Source organism: Lissotriton vulgaris, chromosome 9 (genome assembly GCF_964263255.1).
Source record: "Lissotriton vulgaris chromosome 9, aLisVul1.2, whole genome shotgun sequence".
NCBI lineage: Eukaryota > Metazoa > Chordata > Amphibia > Caudata > Salamandridae > Lissotriton > Lissotriton vulgaris.
In genome coordinates this window covers 916,721,360-916,744,106 of record NC_141697.1, presented here as the reverse complement: position 1 = coordinate 916,744,106, position 22,747 = coordinate 916,721,360, and the positions used below count along the sequence as shown (strand labels likewise).

General features: G+C 50.4%; 1 protein-coding gene across 1 annotated transcript in view; it reads right to left on the bottom strand.

Moving 5' to 3' along the window:
* PARP3 (poly(ADP-ribose) polymerase family member 3) overlaps positions 1-22,747 on the bottom strand; it is a 225,347-nt gene that overhangs the window by 51,974 nt on the left and 150,626 nt on the right. The gene's annotated exons all lie outside the window — the stretch shown is intronic.

The window sequence follows — 22,747 nt, the reverse complement described above, 5'->3', positions numbered from 1 at the left end:
TCGTGCCAAAAGCCGCACCACCAGGCACCACACCTGAACTGAGGTTCTGTGTGGATTACCGGGGACTGAATTCAGTGACAAGGACTGATGCTCATCCGATCCCTAGGGCGGATGAATTGATTGACCGGCTAGGAGCTGCCCAATATCTGAGTACCTTTGACCTCACTTCAGGGTACTGGCAGATCTCCTTGACAGATGGAGCAAGGGAAAGGTCAGCCTTCTCCACGCCTGAGGGACACTACCAGTTCTGTGTGATGCCCTTTGGGCTCAAGAACGCCCCTGCCACATTTCAGCGGCTGGTGAACCAGGTCCTCTCTGGATTGGAGAGTTTCTCTGCTGCCTACCTGGATGACATTGCTGTCTTCAGTAGCAGCTGGGAGGACCATCTGCAGCATTTGCAGGCCGTTCTCCAGGCCCTGAGACAAGCTGGATTGACCATCAAAGCCAGCAAATGCCAGATTGGGCAGGGGTCGGTTGTGTACCTTGGACACTTGGTGGGTAGGGGGACTGTGCAGCCCCTGCAGGCGAAGATTGAGGCAATCATGGCCTGGGAACCCCCCAAGACACAGACTGAGGTCCGAGCTTTCCTGGGCCTCACAGGTTACTACCGTCGCTTTGTGAAGGGGTATGGCACTATTGTAGCGCCCCTCACAGAGCTCACCTCCAAGAAACAACCTCGACGGGTAGTTTGGACAAGGGCTTGTCAGCAAGCCTTTGAAAAGTTGAAACAGGCAATGTGTGCGGCACCGGTCCTGAGGGCCCCAGACTTCTCCAAGGAGTTCATTGTCCAAACGGATGCATCGGAACATGGCATTGGGGCAGTGTTATCGCAACTCAATGAAGAGGGCCTGGATCAACCTGTAGTCTTCTTATCCAGGAGACTGCTTCCCCGGGAACAGAAGTGGAGTGCCATTGAGAGGGAAGCTTTTGCGGTGGTGTGGGCTCTGAAGAAGTTGCGGCCATACCTCTTTGGCTCGCACTTCCTGGTTCAGACTGACCACCGACCCCTTCGTTGGCTGATGCAAATGAAGGGGGAAAATCCCAAGTTGTTGAGGTGGTCCATCTCCCTACAGGGAATGGACTTCCGGGTGGAACATCGGCCTGGAGTGGACCACGCCAATGCAGACGGTCTCTCCAGGTATTTCCGCCTTAGTGATGAGGACTCCCAAGGGGTTGGGTAGTTCTCCCCACTTTCAGCTGGGGGGGACGCGTGTTAGACCTGTCTGGCTTTTTGGCAAAGTCCCTCCTAATTTTTTATTTATTTTGTCCCCTTTTTGCCCCTCAAACCCTTGTTAATTGTTGTGTCTACTAACTTTTTATAGGTGCTGACCAGGGGGATAGGTGTTCTTTCCCCCCCTTGTAATCTTTTACCTCAGGCCCAGAGGCCTGTGCTGTCAGGAAACTTCATGTTGTCACAAAATGGAGGGCCCTAACTGTCACCAACTGCCACACCATAGTCAGCCCCATAGGATAACATTAGGTCTTCCAGAACCTTCTGGACCCTACTGGACTCTGTGAGGCTAGGCTATAAAAGGGCAGGGGGCAGGAGGCCATTTTGTGTAGTCCAGTGTGAGAGGAGAGAGGCTGCAGTGTGAGGAGGAGGACGCGCTAGGAGAAGCTAGTTGGTTTCATTAACTGACAGCATCTTTCAGAGGACGTTCCCCTTTGTGCTGCTGACCGAACCCTACCATTGGCCTGAAATCGATCTGGTCCAGTCAAGTACTCTTGGACCTCTTCCCCGACGACTGTGTCCCACCTTCACCCCTTCGTTCCCTCTTGGGGTTACTAACTGACTCCCCGCCTTCCTGCTGGAGCCCTTGCCTACCCGGTTAAGAAGAGCGGTGCCTGGGTCGTCTGGATACCCAGGGAAGTCTGAGGCGTCTTTGTGCTGAAGGGTGCGAAGATCCTGTCAAGCAGTACAGTCGGCAGGAGAGCGCTGGTGCTTGTCATCGGATCTGCGCGGCGGAGAAGGAAGTAGGTGCTATTCCCCTGCGCAGGAGCAGGAGCGAGTGTCCCTCTAGTGGAAGGAGGCGGTGCCGGCGGCGCCGCTAATCCCCCTGCATCTGCGCGAGTGCCGATTGCTGAGAGGAGGCGCTGCAGGCTGCGCCGCTAGTCTCCCCGCACCTGCGCGACGAGATTGCCCTGAGAGACGCGTGAGAACCCTGGGAGGCGGCGCGCCACGAATCCCCTCAGCGGAGCTGGCATAGAGTGGAGCGGAAACCTCTAGCCTCCGCTGATCGAGCGGACGTCGGCCTGCCTAGCGCTCGAGTCAGTCAGTGAGAGGAAACGACGGGCCAACACGCTTGAACCTCCCCACCCCAGCGCTGTGTCCAAAAGGCTGGCTGGGCGGGGTTTGGTGGCTGCTACTGCCACTGGTGTTGTTTGGTGGTGCCGGTGGAGAGCCCTACCCCCCTGTAGACTGGGGCCGGACCAGATATACAAAATACAGTAAGGAGGAGGGGGAGGTGAGAGGAAGTATAGGGCTGAGCCCATGCTGGTGTGGTAAATTCTCCCATGCACTAATGCCTAATCAGGTGCCTTGATCTCCAGTCAACTTTACCTTTAGACTGTGCCAGGGAAGGTGTGAGGGAGGTTAACTTCAGTTCCCCAACCTAACGCTCTACAAAGTCTAGGGAGCAGACACCCAGCAAGTCATCAGAAGGAAACCTAGGCTGAAGGGAGAAAAAGTGCACTGACTGTTTTGATTACAGGGGAACCCCCTTCAAATTCTTATAGCTATTGTTGTAGTGAATAGTGAACGTGGGAAGTTCCTACAATAAACTGTGCATGTGCATTCTAGCCCTGTATTAAGGGGCGGATAAAGGGTGAGAGATCTTAGCCCTGTGGTGAGGGAATAACCAGTGAGCTGGCAGACTAATGTGATGATCTGTTGATGACATTGTTTATTAATGCAAAGTGACACCGCTTAGTGTAATTCTGTTGGGACATCTTTAAATCTCTAAAGGAAGCCATATTGAATCCTTGACATCTGTATGCTTTGAATTGTAATTTTCCCTACAGAAGGAAGAGTGCTAATTACTTCTCTAAATCAAAGGTATAATCGCTAATCTGGAGAAGAGCTGAAATGTATTACATTGTATAAATTGAAACTAAAGAGCATATTATTTTTATAAAGCGGCACGTATTTTCACATAAATTTTGGTGTAGAGTTTTCTTTTTGAGTGCTATTGCGTGAAGTTACTTTTGGGTGGTCTGCAACCTTTACACTGTGCCTCTAAATGTTAGTCTTGCCCTAGGCCAGGCTACCTAATTCCAACACTCTTACTCCCCAGTTCCTTGCCGCTTTTAGTGCCGGCCCTTTCTCTGGAGGAGAGCGCTTAAAAGACATGTCTCCTCACAGGGGAATGCTCTGTAAGAGCTCAGTTTTCTTATTTCTACTCAGAAAGAGACTAATTGCTGCTGCTGTAAGTGGCAGGAACCTTGTTCTTTCTTTCCCTTTCTTTTGCATTATATGAGTTTGTTTATGGTTCTGTTTGTTGTGGTGGTGGTGCGCCCACAAGTATGTTTGGTTTTACTGAGGTTTGATATTTAGTGGGTGGCTGTTGCTGTCATGCAGTATGGCGTACTGTGATTTTCAGTCTAACTTCAATTCCACAAAAGCAAAGCCGCAGAGTGTATTAAAGGTGGACAGTGCCATTTTAATACTAATAGATTATTATCGATCCTCAACTGGTCGGCCTGGCCAGCCAGTGCAACATTAACCAGGGCATGAACCTCATACGGCAGCATAATGATAATGTGTGCACACTTACCTACATAATCCCAATTAAAATGGGCAACTATGACACTATTGCTCTGTGCACTATGCGGAGATGCCAAGGATTGGATGTGCAGCTTTCTGTCCCACCAGCAGGCATAATGACAAGCTCACACTGCGCTCATCCTAAAGTCCAAAGTTATTAATTCTTAACCCACCATGAACACTAATGCACGTCCTCAACCTGCAGGGCATCAATCTCTCTGGAGCTTTCTGCTCCTTTGTCCCGGTGCTTTTCAGCAACCACGCTCGGCAGGAAAAGCCACGCTTTCACTAAAAGCATGGTGGTTGGGGCAGTTTTTTCCATTACAGGCATAAGAAAATTGAAGCGTTCTTCTATTGCGTTTTTCTTTACATGCAGAAGAAAATTGATACATTTTTGTTGTACGTTTGGCACTTCAGACATCCTGCTGTTTTGCTTTAGGAGGACCCCTAATTCCTTAGCTCTCATTACAGCCTGAATGATTGCTTCATTGGTCCAAGAATCGGGGTAGGAGAGGGGACATCCATTTAATTCCTGGTTCTAAAGTACGGCATTTTCATACATTATATTTAAGGATTCAGGATTTACTTATTTCTCATAATGCGGTTAGGAGTTTTAGTAGCAAACTAGTTTTCTGCACCTACCTTTCTCTTTTAAATAAAGGGGAGACCTTAATTGCCTCATATTGATATTCTCCTCCTCACTCTCCCTCCTTCTGCTTCACGCTGCTGCTCTTCTCCTTACTCTCCTTCCTTCTGCCTCATGCTGCTCTTCTCCTTACTCTCCTTCCTTCTGCCTCATGCTGCTCTTCTCCTTACTCTCCTTCCTTCTGCCTCATGCTGCTGTTCTCCTCTCCCCTTCCTTCGCCTCATGCTGCTCTTCTCCTTACTCTCCGTCCTAGTGCCCCACGCTGTTCTTTTCCTCACTGTCCTTGTGCCTTACGCTCTTCTCCTCACTCCTTCCTTCTGCCTCATGCTGCTCTCTTCCTCACTCTCCTTCCTTCTGCCTCATGCTGCTCTTCTCCTTACTCTCCTTCCTTGTGCCTCACGCTGCTGCTCTTCTCCTCACTCTCCTTCCTTCTGCCTCATGCTGCTCTTCTCCACTCTCCTTCCTTCTGCCTCATGCTGCTCTCTTCCTCACTCTCCTTCCTTCTGCCTCATGCTGCTCTTCTCCTTACTCTCCTACCTTCTGCCTCACGCTGCTCTTCTCCTCACTCCGTCCTTGCGCCTCACGCTCTTGTCCTCACTCAGTCCTTGCGCCTCACGCTCTTCTCCTTACTCCGTCCTTCTGCCTCATGCTGCTCTCTTCCTCACTCTCGTTCCTTCTGCCTCATGCTGCTCTTCTTACTCTCCTTCCTTTGCCTCATGCTGCTCTTCTCCTAACTCTCCTTCCCTCTGCCTCATGCTGCTGTTCTCCTCTCCCCTTCCTTCGCCTCATGCTGCTCTTCTCCTTACTCTCCGTCCTAGTGGCCCACGCTGTTCTTTTCCTCACTGTCCTTGTGCCTTACGCTCTTCTCCTCACTCCTTCCTTCCTTCTGCCTCATGCTGCTCTCTTCCTCACTCTCCTTCCTTCTGCCTCATGCTGCTCTTCTCCTTACTCTCCTTCCTTGTGCCTCACGCTGCTGCTCTTCTCCTCACTCTCCTTCCTTCTGCCTCATGCTGCTCTCTTCCTCACTCTCCTTCCTTCTGCCTCATGCTGCTCTTTTCCTCACTCTCCTTCCTTCTGCCTCATGCTGCTCTTTTCCTCACTGTCCTTGTGCCTTACGCTCTTCTCCTCACTCCTTCCTTCTGCCTCATGCTGCTCTCTTCCTCACTCTCCTTCCTTCTGCCTCATGCTGCTCTTCTCCTTACTCTCCTTCCTTGTGCCTCACGCTGCTGCTCTTCTCCTCACTCTCCTTCCTTCTGCCTCATGCTGCTCTCTTCCTCACTCTCCTTCCTTCTGCCTCATGCTGCTCTTCTCCTTACTCTCCTTCCTTGTGCCTCACGCTGCTGCTCTTCTCCTCACTCTCCTTCCTTCTGCCTCATGCTGCTCTCTTCCTCACTCTCCTTCCTTCTGCCTCATGCTGCTCTCTTCCTCACTCTCCTTCCTTCTGCCTCATGCTGCTCTCTTCCTCACTCTCCTTCCTTCTGCCTCATGCTGCTCTTCTCCTTACTCTCCTTCCTTGTGCCTCACGCTGCTGCTCTTCTCCTCACTCTCCATCCTTCTGCCTCATGCTGCTGTTCTCCTCAGTCTCCTCCTTTCTGACTCATGCTGCTCTTCTCCTTACTCTCCTACCTTGTACCACCTGCTGCTCTTCTCCTCACTCTCCCTATCAGTGGGTCACGCTGCTCTTCACCTCCTCACTCACCTTCCTTATGCTTCATGCTGCTCCACAAATAATTCCATTCTACCCCGCATAATTCCACTACACACATATACATTTTTATAAATCCAAATCAACAGGTGCCAACAAGTGTTTCACAACACATGTTGCTTCATCAGGGCCAATCCGTAACTACATATGATATACAACCAAAATAGTGATGAACCAGAACAAGAAAAGATAGAAATTAGGATGAAATAAAAAAAAAAAGGAAATAGAAACACAAATATACTCTTCGATTTACTGTAAAAAACATATGCAAGACATTGTCATGTGATGAAACAATGAATTTTTTAAATCACTAAATGTCGGGAACATTCATTACCAAGCAAGAATCAAAGATCAATGTGTAGAAAGACCTAATTAGAAGTGCTGATTTGGAGAATGACTCGTATATCATTGAACAACAAAGATAACAGCTGAAAATATTTAAGTGCATAGTAGAAGAGCTAAAAGAAAAAGGGAAGAGAAAAGAGCCAACGTGTATTAGGCGACGGAAGTTAAAAACCCGTTTTAAAAAAATGTGTTAAAAATTGGTTAATTATCATTCCAAGAGAATATATATGATATCAATACTCATGTGCCCTTTCCAAAATAAGTTTACTTGATTCTAGAGACCATCCGAAAATAATGCAAATGCTACTTACCAGTATGCATCTGTTCTTGGCATGTAGGGCTGCTGACATTCATATCTGTGCATAGATCGCCGCCTAGTGTTGGGTCCGGATGATTGCACATTGTTGTCCTGGAAGAGTCTTCGAAGTATCACGAGATAGGTGGCTCCTCCCCTGGACTACAGTGCGCATGGGCATCGCCTCCATCCCCAGATTGTTTTTAGCCATTGGTAGAGATGGAGTGAAATATGTGAGTGATGCCCTATGCTAAGAGTATGAAAATGTGTAAAGAAAAATACTGCAGCTGCTACAGGCGCCGGGGAGGAGGGCGGGCGATATGAATGTCAGCAGCCCTACATGCCAAGAACAGATGCATACTGGTAAGTAGCATTTGCAGTTCGAGGCATGTGGGCTGCTGAATTCATATCTGTGCATAGAATATATAGCAGTCCCTCCATTAGCGGCGGCCGCCCGTGCCAGCTGCAGCAGTTTGAAAAAGCGTTTTGAGAACAGCCTGGCCAACAGCTGCCTGCTGTTTAGAATGCACATCTACACAGTAATGTTCAGTGAAAGTATGTGTGGTAGACCATGTGGCTGCTCTACAAATATCTTCTAAGGGAATGTTACCAAGGAAAGCCATAGAGGCCCCCATCTTTCTGGTGGAGTGGGCTCTCGGTGGAATTGTGAGAGTGCGTTTAGCTTTAGCGTAACAGATCTGAATGCATTTCACTATCCACCTAGCGATCCCAGCTTTGGAGATAGCATTTCCCTTGTGGTGTGAGGCAAAAGCAACAAATAGTTGCTTGGTCTTACGAAAATCTTTAGTCCTGTCAACGTAGTACATCAAGGCTCTTTTAACATCAAGGGTGTGGAGCATTCGCTCCGCCAGTGACTCTGGGTTTTGAAAAAACACTGGTAACTCAATTGTTTGGTTCATGTGGAATTGAGATACAACCTTGGGTAAGAATTTAGGGTTAGTGCGGAGCACCACCCTGTTAGCGTGTACTTGGAAGAAAGGTTCCTGGATGGTGAGCGCCTGCAACTCGCTAACCCTCCGTAGCAATGTAATTGCTACTAAGAAAGCAACCTTCCATGTCAGAAACTGAAGCTCACAAGAGTGCAGTGGCTCAAAGGGAGGACCCATCAGCCTTGTAAGAACCACATTGAGGTTCCATTCTGGAGCTGGTGGTGTCCGCGGTGGAATGACTCTTTTGAGTCCTTCCAGAAAAGCCTTGATAGCAGGGACCTTAAAAAGGGATAGGTGTTGCCTATTCTGAAGGTATGCTGCCATCGCAGACAAATGAATGCGGATGGAAGAGTACGCCAAATTGCATTGGTACAGGTGGAACAGGTAGCAAATAATGTTCTGAATGGAAGCGTCCAGTGGGTCAATATCGTGGTTTACACAGTACATGACAAAACGCTTCCACTTGGCCGCGTAACAAGCTCGAGTAGTGGGCTTCCTTGCCTCCCGAATGATGTCCATACAATCGGGGGGAAGATTGAGGTAGCCAAACTCTAGGACTTCAGGAGCCAGATCGCCAGGTTGAGCTGTTGCGGATCTGGGTGCTGAATGTCGCAATGGCTCTGCGTCAGAAGGCTGGGGGTGAGATGAAGCCTTTGATGCGGTACCACGGAGAGTTCCAGAAACGTGGTGTACCATGGTTGGCGAGCCCACGTTGGAGCAACCAGGATGAGAGTCATCGAGTGCTGCCTGAGTTTGCGTGCCACCAGCGGTATCAGAGGTGCTGGGGGAAAAGCGTACGCAAATCTGCCTGACCAGTTCATCCACATCGCATTGCCCTGCGATTGCGGGTGTGGGAACCTGGCGGCGAAGCTTTGGCATTTTGCGTTCTCCTTTGTGGCGAACAGGTCTATCTCTGGATGACCCCACCTTTGGAAGTACGGTTGGAGTACTGATGGATGTATCTCCCACTCGTGCATCTGGTGGCTGTGCCTGCTAAGCAGGTCCGCCATCTGGTTGTCTTTGCCCGGGAGATGCTCCGCCATGAGGAAGATGTTCCTCTGAATGGCCCACTTCCACATGCTCTGAGCCAGATGAGACAGCTGCGGAGAGTGTGTTCCTCCCTGCTTCTGAATGTAGTACATGGCCGTCATGTTGTCCGTCCGGATCAACACGACCTTGTTGCACAGATGTACTTTGAATGCCTTTAAGGCCATGAAGATTGCCATCAGCTCCAGAACGTTGATGTGCATCTTCCTCTGCTGTAGTGTCCATAGTCCCTGCACCGTGTAATGGAGTACATGCGCTCCCCATCCCTGGAGAGAAGCGTCCGTTGTCAGGATAATCTGTGGCACAGGCTCCTGGAACGGTCGGCCCTTGCAAAGGTTTTGTGGATTCCACCAATGCAGAAAGTTGTACACCCGACCGCTCACCAACACTAGGTCTGTCAGTTGCCCATGAGCCTGAGTCCACTGACGTGCCAAGCACTCCTGAAGCGGACGCATATGTAGTCTCGCGTGCGGGACGATGGAGATGCAGGAGGCCATCATGCCTATCAACTGCATGAACACCTTCGCTGGAAGCGAGTGCTGAGGTCTGAATCGTTGGATCAGCGTTTGGATGCTGGCGATTCTCACTGAATTTGGCTGCGCAGTGGCTGCCGGCGTGTTTATCGTCGCGCCCAGATACTGCCGTACATGGGCGGGCTGGAGATGGGATTTTGGATAGTTCAGCGAGAATCCCAGATCGTGTAGGAGATGAATAGTGCGTGACACGTGGTCTGCGCACTGCTGTTCTGTTCTTGCCTGAATGAGCCAGTCGTCCAGATAAGGATAGACGTGGACGTTTTGGCGTCGCAGATGCGCCGCCACAGTCGCCAGGCACTTTGTAAAGACTCTTGGCGCTGTGGTGACCCCGAACGGCAGAACCCTGAACTGGTAGTGCTGGTCTTGGATTGTGAATCTGAGATACTTCCTGGGAAGGATGCAGGGGGATATGAAAGTATGCATCCTTTAGGTCCAGTGTGGCCAGGAAGTCCCCCTGTTGAAGCAGAGGGAGTACCTGCTGTAACGTGAGCATATAGAAGTGCTCCGAGAGAATATACCAGTTGAGGGGCCTGAGGTCCAGGATGGGCCTGAGGGATCCGTCCTTTTTGGGGATTAGAAAATACAGGGAGTAAACCCTTGTTCCCCTTTCTTGCAGTGGAACAAGCTCTATTGCCCCTTTTTGCAGCATGACTGTGACCTCCTGCTGCAACAAGTGCAAGTGCTCGCCGGACATAGGACGGCTTCTTGGAGGTATGTTTGGTGGAGTGGAAGTAAGTTCCAGACAGTAACCGTACTGGATAAGAGATCTCACCCACCTGTCCGTGGTGATGGATTTCCACGCGGGCAGGAACTGCTGGAGTCTCCCCCCGACCGGTGTTGTGTGGTCGGGGGGCAGTGACAAGACGTCACTGCTTGTTGGCGGTGGTGGACCTGGAGCTATTGTTTCCACGTCCCCTGCCCTTGACGTTGTTGCCTCTGTAGCCACCTCTACCCTTGTTGGTGTACGAGGTCTGGGTATTGCCCTTATAGTACTGTGTGGATTGCGATGCTTGACCCCTGGAGGTGCCTCTGGAATTGGAGCGGCGAAAGGAACCACCCCGAAACTGCTGAGATTGGAGGGCCCCCATAGACTTAGCAGTGTCTGTGTCTTTTTTCATTTTTTCCAGTGTCGCATCCACCTCGGGGCCAAATAGGTGGTCAGGATTAACTGTTTGGTTGAGTATGGTTGTTTGTATATCTGGCTTAAAGCCTGATATTCGAAGCCATGCAGGTCTCCTCAGCAACACACTAGTGTTGATCGCCCTGGAGGCAGTGTCAGCCACATCTAGCGCACATTTGATGGAAGCGTTAGTGATTAGCTTGCCCTCCTGAATTAACATCTCCCCAGCCTCCTTGTACTGGTCAGGTAAGTGCTGCAACAGTGTTTCTAGGGTGTCATAGTGAGCCCTATCATAGCGTGCAAGTAGGGCCTGCGTGTTTGAAATACGCCAGATGTTAGCTGCCTGCGCAGCAATCCTTTTTCCTGAGGCCTCAATATTTTCGACTCTTTGTCTGGGGGAGGAGCGTCACCAGTGGTCTGTGAATTCGCCCTCTTCCGAGCGTTGGATACAACCAAAGAGTCCAGTGGCAAGTGTCCATTGATGTATGTTGGATCCGAGGGCGCTGCCTTATACTTTTCATCAATTCGAGGATTGATGACACGCGCCCGAGTGGGCTCCTTGAAGACCTCCGGCGCGTGCTTTAGCACTCCTTTGAGCATTGGCAATGTCTTGACTGACTTCTCGGCCACCGAGAAAGTGTCAAACAAAAAGTCCACATCCACAGGATCTGAGTGGAGCTCGACATCATGGTTAGCTGCGGCCCTCTCAATCAAGGCGTTGAAGGCTGCAGAGTCCTCCGTCGGTGAGGTCTTTGCTGCAAAGAGCTGCGGTTCCTGACCCGATTGCGGGTCGTCTGGGTCGGCTCCGGCCGACCAAGGTTCATGTTCCTCCTCCGGATCCGAGTACGCCGGATAGTTGTACTCGACCTCCTCCTCATCGTCACCTTCCCCTGCGTTAGAACGCGTAGGAGTACGTTCCACATGTTTGGGAGACGAAGGCTCCATAGGGGCCGAAGCGCCCGTCGAGTCCTTCTTGTTCTTAAGAGGAATCCGAAAATGTTCAAGCACCGGCTCCGTGGTGATTCTCCGTTTGAGGAGGGACAATTTCCCAGTATTGGCGTCGATGATGACCTCTCGGCGCTCTTCATCCGCGAGTGGCTGGAGCCGAAGCTTCGACACCACCAACGACGCTTTGGACGTCGACATCTCCTTCGAGGGCACGTCCGCCCCCTGCTTCGGAGCGAAGGCTTTCGGCGTCGACTTTGGCGGCAGGGTGTAGCGAATAGGCGGTTGCACCTTTGCCGGCTTCGATGCGGTCTTCGGCTTCACGGATTCCGGATCGGGAACCTCAGCGTCCTTCCGAATCCGTTGCAGGGACTCAGCGACCTTTTTCGTCAAGGTTGAAGAGGGCTTGACCGTCTCGAGCGATTTCCCCGAGTCGGGAGTCGAGTCTGCCGGGGGCAGCGTCTTCGGCGCCGACACCTTGCCATCCTTGGCCCCGACGGCCGGAGCCGGCGCAGCCGGAGCTTTGGAATCGCCTTGCCGCTTCTTTGGAGCCTTTTTCGGGTCATCGACCTCGACCATCTTCGGCGCCGACGCAGCCGCGCCGGCCGCCTTTGCCTTCGGCGTCGACCCAGAGGCCTTGGGGTCGGCCATCTTGGCGTGGCTCTTCAAGCCGGCCATCTTGACTTTCTTAGGTGTTGACGCCTCTAGAGCCTTCTGTCCCACCAGTGGAGCTTTCACTTTCGGTTTCGAAACCGATGGTGTGGATCCCGATGGCTTCACTTTCGTTTTCTTCAACGGGAGTGGCGCATCAGAAATGTCCGTGGCCGGGCCGAGAGGCGGGGCAGTTGGACTATCAGCAAGGTCTTGGGTAAGGCCCGAAGGCGATCCCTCGACCTGGGCCGTATGTTGGGGATTGACCCCTGAGTCAGTTTGGGGGTGCTCTTCCTCCGAGCTATCCCCCACGGTGGCAATGGCCCCATCGTCGTCCCCTACCTCGTCGCCGGCTTCATCAAACTCCTCATCTCCCGCGTCGTAGTCATCTCCCTCCGACGCAGGGCTAGAGTCCGAAACCTGAAAGACATTTTCGTCTTCTTCAAATTCCTCAAAGATGTTGTCCGGCGGGGGCGCAGGGGGTGCCGACAACTGGGCCTGGAGTCGAGCAGCCCGACGATGCTTTAGGGTCTTCTTGCACCGGAACTTTGAGCAGGCCATACACCTGGCCTCGTCATGGTCCGGTGATAAACACTTGTTGCACACAGGGTGCACGTCGAGGTGTGAATACTTGGAGGTGCACACCGGGCACCTTTTGAACGGAGTCCGTTCCATGTTCAGGAACTTGGAGCGTCGAGTAGGCCCGTCCGCGCCGACAGCACGTGGAGGGGCAGGAAGCATTCGGAGCTGAGAAGGAAGACAAACCCGAACGAAAACAATACCGACGCCCAGCCTAAAGACCTTTTGGTCTCAAGTAGAAACGTAAATGACTATCGGTCCCGACAGAGGGAACCGAAACACATCCGAACCCAATGGCGGAAAAAAACAATCTGGGGATGGAGGCGATGCCCATGCGCACTGTAGTCCAGGGGAGGAGCCACCTATCTTGTGATACTTCGAAGACTCTTCCAGGACAACAATGTGCAATCATCCGGACCCAACACTAGGCGGCGATCTATGCACAGATATGAATTCAGCAGCCCACATGCCTCGAACACTTGAACACATACCATTTCAAGTGCTTACCACAAAATATATTTTGATGAAATCAAATGGAGAAAAAAAAGAGAAAAACTATATTATTCTATCTACAAGACATCTATAAACAGACTCACATAGCAAAGGAAGGTCTACAACGTATACAGTTAAGCAAGATGATTACTGCGCATATATTTGCTAAGAAGGTGCTTTCTGTGAATTACACTATGGCTCCTTTCTTGCACCTGGAATATACTGTAGGAGAGCTGTGCAGTTAATATGTGGCTTTGGCATGATACAACTGAATGCACCTGACAATCCCTTTTGCCAGACTTGCATATGAGATAGGAGTGGCAAGATGCAGCTGGGCAAATGCAACAAAGAGTTGTCTGTGTTTTTCTAATGCTGAAAGTACGGTCAATGCAGAACCGGACGTCCCTTAACCCCTCTCTGTGGGAGGCTGTGACATTTGGAAAAAGGTGGTAAGTCAATAGATTGATTAACATGGAAAGGTGAAACCACCTTGGTTAGAAAAAAAAGTGAGAGTGGTTAACACTACTATTGCTTTATGAATGTATACATGGTACTTCTACTGTGGAGAAGTGTGGCTCACTGGTTAGAGCAGGCAGACCCTGAAGCAGAGTTTAGACCCGGGACCAGATTTCAATTCACGACGCGGCAGGGTCTTGAGCTCAAATGTCCACGGACTCGATAATTCTCGCTTCGGTGCCTGACCTAATCATGGGTTCACACTCTGCAACTCTGGGCATTAAGCTTGCTTAATCTCCACAACGGCCCCCCATGGCGGGATGCCTGGCTTTCACCTTGGGGATGCCCTGTAGGTGCTATCTCACAGGGAAAAGCCAGGACGGGTTCCCAAGGCAAGCGCTTAGAGACCCCTGGGTGATAAGCGCTATATAAATCCAATATACAATACAATACAATACTGAAATTGTGAATAGTTTACTGTCTCTTTGAAGAGACATGTTAAGAGGTGATTAAGACCACCAACCAAGAGAGGAGCTGAAGTGAGCATGTATAGAGCAGCTCTAACCTTGCCCCCATCAACTGAGTGAGTACTAGGTCCCAATAAGGTGTTGGGGGTACGAAGGTAGATCCCTTCGTAAGGCCTTCGATACAAGTCATTATGAGAGGAACTTAAAAAACAGACAAACTGTTTTGGAGGGATGCAGGGACTCTGTATAGATGTACAAGCATTGAAGTGTAAGCCAAGTTTGTATTTCGGAAATGGTAACAGACAGCATGATGGAATTTAGACAATCTAGATTGTGAGGGACAGTAGTTTACAAACCATTCGCATTTAGCTGAATAACATGCTCTAGTGGTAGGTTGTCTAGATTCACTAAGATTGTGCATATGCTTGACGGAGCTGTAGCAACCCAAATTTGTAAACCTCAGGTGCCAGACAATCAGACTGAGCAACTAGGGTTAATGTGTAACAGCTGACCTCTATGTTTATTGAGCAACTCTGAGCTCAAGTGCAATTATTCAAGTGGAGAGATGGATACTCCAAGCTCGATGGACCTGCCAACCAAGGTTAGCAGGCCAATGTTGGTGCAATAAGAATGAGTAACAATAAGCACTATTTGTGTAATCAATAGAAATGTTTGTGGGGGAATATCTAAGCAAATGTCCAACCAATCTATCTACAGGAAAAGACCAGAGAGACCATGGATGTAGGTAGGAACTTTGATACAAAACGTTGGTAGTTTTTGTTTGCTTGTTTGGCCAACAGATCTACTGGTGGGGTATCCCAAAGTTGAAAGTATGGATTGAAAACTTTGAAACAAATCTACCACTCATGAGTTTGGCGACGGCTCCTGCGAGGGTATCAGCACGGTCGTTATCCACTCCCGGCAAGTGCTCTGCTACCAGGTGAATGTGGCAGTGGAGTGACAGATACCAGATTGCTTGAGCCATGCTCAAAAGCGGTTGCAAACGCACAGTCCTATTTATGGATGTAGCACATGGTGTGGTTGCTCGTAGAGCTAACTGAAATGCCATGGGTTCCTGCACATCACATTGATCGGAAATTTGCTTGTGGAGACCATTGCCCTTTAATGGTGAGGTTGTTCATGTGGACCACAAGTCCTGCAAGGGAAACTTCTATGGTGAGCCGCACCAGCAGCTATGGGTTGAGGAAGGATTTGCCTGGTAACAAGTTCTTCTTGTTCCACCAAGTGTTTAACACTGGCCTCCAAAAACACTCCAAACTCCCAGTTTTAAGTCACTTGTGACCGCTGCCTGGCAAGAAATTCCTGTTAAGGGTACATGTGAAATAATGCAATGCAATACATCATCATTCTTAAGTTTCATTGTCTATCTCACTATTAGGGGAAGCGACCTCCCAAATTCAATCGCTCGTTCCTGCTGGGATAGGCCTTGTCTGCCACGGATTTGGTTGCGACTTTTTACTTTGATGGTGATGGAGGAGAACAGTCTGCTGCGAGTGCGGGAGACACAGCAATTAACTCGCCCCTTTTACCAGACAGTTGTCTCACAAAGTATTTTGGCTGCTACGCAAAAGGAATATGCTACTTACCAGTATGCATCTGTTCTTGGCATGAAGGGCTGCCGACATTCATATCTGTGCATAGATCGCCGCCTAGTGTTGGGTCCGGATGATTGCACATTGTTGTCCTGGAAGAGTATTCGAAGTATCACGAGATAGGTGGCTACTCCCCTGGACTACAGTGCGCATGGGCATCCTCTCCATCCCCAGATTGTTTTTCGCCATTGTGGCAGAGATGGAGTGTAATACTGAAAGTGATGACCATGCCTGAAAATGCTTCTGAGAGCTGCAGCTGCGACAGGCACCGGGGAGGAGGGCGGGCGATATGAATGTCAGCAGCCCTTCATGCCAAGAACAGATGCATACTGGTAAGTAGCATATTCCGTTCGAGGCATGAGGGCTGCTGAATTCATATCTGTGCATAGAATAAATAGCAGTTTCCTCCTTACCGGCGGGTGCCCGTGCCAGCTGCAGCAGTCTGAAAGAGAGTTCTGAGAACAGCTTGTCCTACAGCAGCTTGCTGTTTGGAGTGTACATCTACGCAGTAGTGTTTGGTAAATGTGTGTATGGTGGACCATGTGGTTGCTCTACATATGTCCTCTAGAGGAATATTACCCAGGAAAGCCATGGAAGCCCCCAACTTGCGTGTGGAATGCGCTCTAGGGGGGGAACTGTTAATGTGCGCTTAGCTTTTTGATAACAGATTTGGATACATTTAATAATCCACCTGGCTATACCTGACTTGGAGATAGGTTTGCCTTTATGTTGTGGAGAGAATGCAACGAACAGTTGTTTAGTCTTTCGAAAGTCTTTTGTCCTGTCGATGTAATACAGGAGAGCCCTTTTGACATCCAAGGTGTGCAGTGCTCTGTCTGCCACGGAGTCTGGGTTAGGAAAGAAAACTGGCAGTTCTATATTTTGGTTAAGGTGGAACTGCGAAACCACCTTTGGCAGGAATTTAGGGTTGGTGCGAAGCACCACTCTATTGGCATGAATTTGCAGGTAGGGTTCCTGAATTGTGAGAGCTTGCAGTTCACTGACCCTCCGCAGCGATGTAATAGCTATTAGGAAGGCCACCTTCCAGGTGAGGAACTGAATTTCACAGGAATGGAGTGGCTCAAAGGGGGGCCCCATGAGTCTGGTGAGAACAATATTTAAGTTCCAGACTGGTGAAGGGGGGTGTCTGGGAGGGATTACTCTCTTAAGTCCTTCTAAAAAGGCTTTAATGGCTGGTACCCTGAAAACGGAAAGGTGCTGCCTGTTTTGAAGGTAATGGCCGCCAGATGGATCTTGATGGAACTGTACGCCAGGTTGCATTGGTACAGATGCAATAAGTAACATATGATGTTTTGCGTAGATGCGTCCAACGGATTAATGTTATTGTTGGAGCAGTAAATAACAAAACACTTCCATTTGGCTGCATAGCAGGCCCTGGTAGTCGGTCGTCTAGCCTCCTTGATGATGTTCATGCACTCAGGAGGCAAGTTCAGGTATCCAAACTATGACCTCAGGAGCCAAATCGCAAGGTTCAGCTGTTGGGGATCTGGGTGCTGAATGTCGCCATGGCTCTGAGTGAGGAGGCTGGGAGTGAGGCGCAGCAGTTGGTGAGGCACCACTGAAAGTTCTAGGAACGTGGTGTACCAAGCCTGCCGTGCCCACGTCGGAGCAACTAGGATGAGCGTCATGGAGTTTTGTCGCAGTTTGCGCGCCACCAGAGGTATGAGGGGGGGCTGGCGGAAAAGCGTACGCAAATCTGTCGGACCAGTTCATCCATATCGCATTGCCCTGAGACTGCGGGTGTGGGAACCTGGCGGCGAAGTTTGGGCATTTTGCGTTCTCGTTCATGGCGAAGAGGTCGATGTCCGGATGACCCCACTGTTGGAAGTACGGATGGAGAACCGACGGGTGGATCTCCCACTCGTGCATCTGATGACTGTGCCTGCTGAGCAGGTCCGCCATCTGGTTGTCGACACCCGGGAGATGCTCCGCCATGAGGAAGATGTTCCTTTGAATGGCCCACTTCCACATGCTCTGGGCTAGGTGAGACAGCTGCGGGGAGTGCGTGCCTCCCTGCTTCTGGATGTAATACATGGCGGTCATGTTGTCCGTCCGGACTAACACGACCTTGTTGCACAGGTGCAGCTTGAACGCCTTCAGTGCCATGAAGATTGCCATGAGTTCCAACACATTGATATGCATCCTCTGCTGTTGTGCCGTCCATAGTCCCTGCACTGGGTAGTGGAGGACATGCGCTCCCCAACCCTGGAGAGATGCGTCCGTCGTTAACACCATTTGTGGGACAGGCTCTTGGAACGGTCGTCCCCTGCAAAGGTTTTGTGGGTTCCACCAATGCAGAGAGCTGTAAGCACGACCGGTCACCAACACTAGGTCTTTTAGATGGCCATGAGCCTGGTTCCACAGACGGGCTAAGCATTCTTGAAGGGGTCGCATGTGCAGCCTCGCGTGCGGGACAAAGAATATGCAGGATGCCATCATGCCGATCAGTTGCATGAAAACTTGCGCTGGGAGGGATCGCTGAGGTTGGAACCTCCGGATGAGCGTTTGCATGCTGTTGACCCTGGCTGGGTTCGGCTGAGCCGTGGCCAACTGGGTGTTTAGTGTTGCCCCCAGGTACTGTTGCACATGGGCCGGCTGCAGGTGAGACTTTGCGTAGTTGAGAGAGAACCCCAGACTGTGAAGGAGGTGAATTGTACGTGACATGTCGCGGCTGCACTGCTCGGCAGATTTGGCCTGCACGAGCCAGTCGTCCAGGTAGGGGTACACGTGAACACCTTCTCTGCGAAGGTGTGCTGCCACAGTCGCTAAGCACTTGGTGAAAACTCTGGGAGCAGTAGTGACCCCGAACGGCAGAACCTTGAATTGGTAATGCTGACTGTCGATTGTGAACCTGAGATATTTTTTGTGACTTGGGTGAATGGGAATGTGGAAATAGGCATCCTTGAGGTCCAGGGTGGCTAGGAAGTCGCCCTGACGGAGCAGCGGCAGGACTTGTTGTAAAGTTAGCATGTGAAAGTGCTCCGAAAGGATGTATTGGTTGAGGGGTCTGAGGTCTAGAATGGGCCGCAGGGACCCGTCCTTTTTTGGAATCAAGAAGTACAGGGAGTAAACCCCTGCACCCCTTTCCTCTGCAGGCACGAGTTCTATGGCTCCTTTTTGCAGCATGGAGAGTACTTCTTGCTGCAATAAGAGCGAGTGCTCTGCGGACATAGGACGGCTTCTTGGGGGTATGTTGGGGGGCGGTGGAGGTTAGCTCTAGACAATAGCCGTAACGGATAAGTTGTCTCACCCACCTGTCTGTTGTGATGTTTTTCCAGAGCGGCAGGAACTGCTGGAGTCTCCCCCCGAGAGGTGTTAGATGGTCGGGGGGCAGTGACATGAAGTCACTGTTTGTTGGCAGTGGAGGACCTGGCACTGTTATTGCCGCGGCCTCTCCCCTTGGTGTTGTTCCCACGGTATCCACCTCTGGTGTTTTTAGTGTAGGCAGATTGCGTGTTGCCCTTGGTGTACTGTGAATGCTGTTGAGCCTGTCCTCTTGTTGCTCCCCTGTTACCGGAGCGGCGAAAGGAACCGCCCCGAAACTGCTGTGACTGGAGAGCCCCCATGGATTTCGCCGTCAGTGTCTTTTTTCATTTTCTCAAGTGTTGTGTCCACTTCGGGTACAAACAGGAAGTCCGGATTAACCAGCTGATTGAGAAGAGTAGTTTGGATCTCGGATTTAAACCATGAGATGCGCAGCCATGCATGGCGTCGCAGCATCACGATAGTATTGACTGCCCTCGCTGCAGTGTCTGCTGCATTCAGTGCGCATTTGATTGACGCATTGGAGACCAGTTTACCCTCTTGTATAACCATTTCCGCTGCCTCTCTGTACATGTCAGGCATGTGCTGCATTAATTGTTCTAGGGTGTCGTAGTGCGACCTGTCGTACCTAGCCAACAGGGCCTGTGTATTGGCTATTCTCCAAATGTTAGCGGCTTGCGCTGCCACACGCTTCCCAGACGCCTCAAAGATTTTTGACTCTTTGTCCGGCGGGGGAGCGTCACCAGTAGATTGAGAATTAGCCCTTTTGCGTGCATTAGCCACCACGAGGGAGTCCAATGGGAGCTGGCCTTTGATATAGGTTGGGTCCACTGGGGCAGGCCTATACTTTTTGTCGATCCGTGGATTTATAACCCTGGCTTTGCTTGCCTCCTTGAAAATGGCTGTGGCATGCTTGAGGACTCCCTTAAGCATGGGCAGAGTCTTGGTGGTGCGTTCAGATGTGGAGAAGGTATCAAACAAGAAATCCTCATCCACTGGCTCAGCATGCATCTCGACGTCATGGTTGAGGGCTGCCCGCTCTATTAATGCATTGAATGCTACAGTGTCCTCAGTTGGTGATGGTTTTACAATGTAGGACTGAGAGTCTGGAGCGGCATGGGGGTCATCAGGGTCATCGCCTTGATCTGCTGCTCCTGACCATTGATTTGAGACATCTTGATCAGTGTCAGTATTGTAAGAGAAGCCCATGTGGCTATAGTCCGCATTCAAGTCGTCCTCACTTTGTGTTGGAGATTGAACAGCATGCTGCGAATAGTCCTGAATAGGTTCAACAAGAACCAGAGAGGTGGTGGAGACCATCTTCTTTTTGAGGGGAATCCTGTAACCCTCCAAGGGATGTTCAGGCACGATCTTCCGCTTGTGGATGGTAAGCCTGCCCGACTCGGAGTCAATAAAAAGTTTTGCCTGGTTGTCGTAAGAAGGCTCATGATAGACGACTTGTGCATGGGAGGACACCTTCGCCATCTTGGAAACCTCGAGCTGCTTTGGGCGGGCCGTGGGCGGAAGGCCAAACTTGAGTGGCGTCGAGTCCGCATGCTTCGAACCGGAAGCGCTTGTTTCGAGTTTCTTCGACGCCTGTGTAGGCCGCTCGCTGGACTGCGTCGAATCGAGCTCCCGGCGCGGTGCGCCTCCATCCTTGGGCGTCGACGACAAAGTCGGGGCGTCCTTGCTCGTGGCCTCGACCCTTTTAGCCAACCCAGTCTTGAGTCCTGAGAGGGGTGGCTGCAGACCTTTTCCCAACGGAAGTCCTTTGCCCTTCTCGCCATGTTTGGTAGTTGACGCGGGCACCGACGCCGAGGCCTTCGAGGCGACGGTCTTGGTGGCTGAGCCCTGCTTAGAAGTTCCAGTCTTGGCGCCGACAGGTATCTTCGGCGCCGAAGGATCGTCGGCAGCCTTCGAGGAGGTCGTCGACGTCGAACCGACCACCATTTTGAGTAGTTTCGGTTTCGATTTTGGCTCTGTGTGTTTCGGTTTCGATTTCTCCGAATCGACCGATGGCTCCTTTGAAAGGGTCTTAGCCTGGCTATGTCGCGGGGCTGTAGACCGAGAGGATGGATCTTGGCTAAGGCCTTTCGGCGATGCCTCGACCGGAGCCGGAGAGGGCTGAATGTTAATGATAGGCCCCGGAACTGCGGGCGGACTCGGTTCTCCACCGGAGTCGTCATCAACGGCCGCAAGGGCCTGATCGTCGTCCCCTACCTCGACGATGTCTTGGTCGTGGGCGAACTCCTCATCTGGTTCGTCCATCTCGAAATTGGAATCCTGTTCCGACACTTCTTCGGGAACGTCGTCTTCCGCCTCTTCCTCATCCTGGAAGAGTTCCTCGTCCCCGGCATTGAAGATGTTTGCAGGCGCTGGTGTCGAACGCTGGGCCGACTGCCTTGCCGCGCGTCGTAGTTTAATAGTCTTTTTTGAGCGGAACCTTGAGTAGGCGAAACATTTCGACTCGTCGTGGTCGGGGGACAAACAGGTATTGCACACTGGGTGCACATCTAAGTTCGAATATTTGGAATCACAAACGGGGCACCGCTTGAACGGGGTCCGTTCCATCATCGATGTAGTCTGGGCCTGTGTTGTCGAGAGAATCCTCTTTCGACGCCGATCGAAGAACCGAAAGGGTCAGGCATCGAACGATACAATACCGACGCTAAGAAGGCCTTTTGGCCTTAGGAATAGAAAGATTACAAGTTATTTAACTGGAGTTAAGATTAGACATCCGAACCCAATGGCGGAAAAAAACAATCTGGGGATGGAGAGGATGCCCATGCGCACTGTAGTCCAGGGGAGGAGCCACCTATCTCGTGATACTTCGAAGACTCTTCCAGGACAACAATGTGCAATCATCCGGACCCAACACTAGGCGGCGATCTACGCACAGATATGAATTCAGCAGCCCTCATGCCTCGACACACCCGTTCCACAGCTTAACATTCTGTAAACACTTGAAGGGCCAGAGTTTAACTTTAAACTGGTAATGAATTTCCACTTATCACAATCCTTAGGTTCTGAAAATAGGCAGGATTGTACTGGAATACAGAAGTAGTTGCAATTGAGGTTGAGTGTTGCCATGTAGTAACTGTAATCACTTTTTCGAATAACTACTTGTAACGTTCCCACTGCAAAACTAGATGGTTGAGGTGTGTACATTTGATTGACAGCTTAATTTCATGCAGACAGACAGCGAAAATATCTGCCCAAATCAATACTCCTTATAATGTGTGAATAGGTGGTCTGGGAATTGCGGGTTCACCCTTGTCACACATAATTGAATGAATCATTCAACCAAATTATCACTCACCCCCAAATGGACTTCAAGAGCACAAAACTATTTGTACCAATGTGTACCAGGACTGCACACCGCATTATTATTAAATAATACATATTCGAAGAAAGAAGCAATGTAGCAACAGTGATGTAACCAATAATAACAATGAGAAGGTGACCTCTGGTGTAGTCTAGAATGCCATCTGTCACACATTATGAGCAGTTTATTTGGAAGTAGAGTTCTGATGGCCGTAGTTATGGTTTGTGAAGGTCACCTTAACTGGCCGGCTTTGAGCAGGGTTGGGATTTAATATATAACCATAACTTAACTTAAAGTTCCCATTCCAGGAAAACAGAGGTTTTTTTACGATACTTTAATTTGTTATGAGCAGATAAAACCATAACTGACCCGTAACAAAGTGTTTTGAATGTTTTTAGAATATACTACATGGTCTATAACCAATTCCCAAAGCGCACCTCCGGCAGACTGTGCACACCTTTACATTTCAAGTGTGGTGTAACTTCTCTCAGAGATTTTTGTTAAGGCTGCAAGCAAATTTCCAAAGG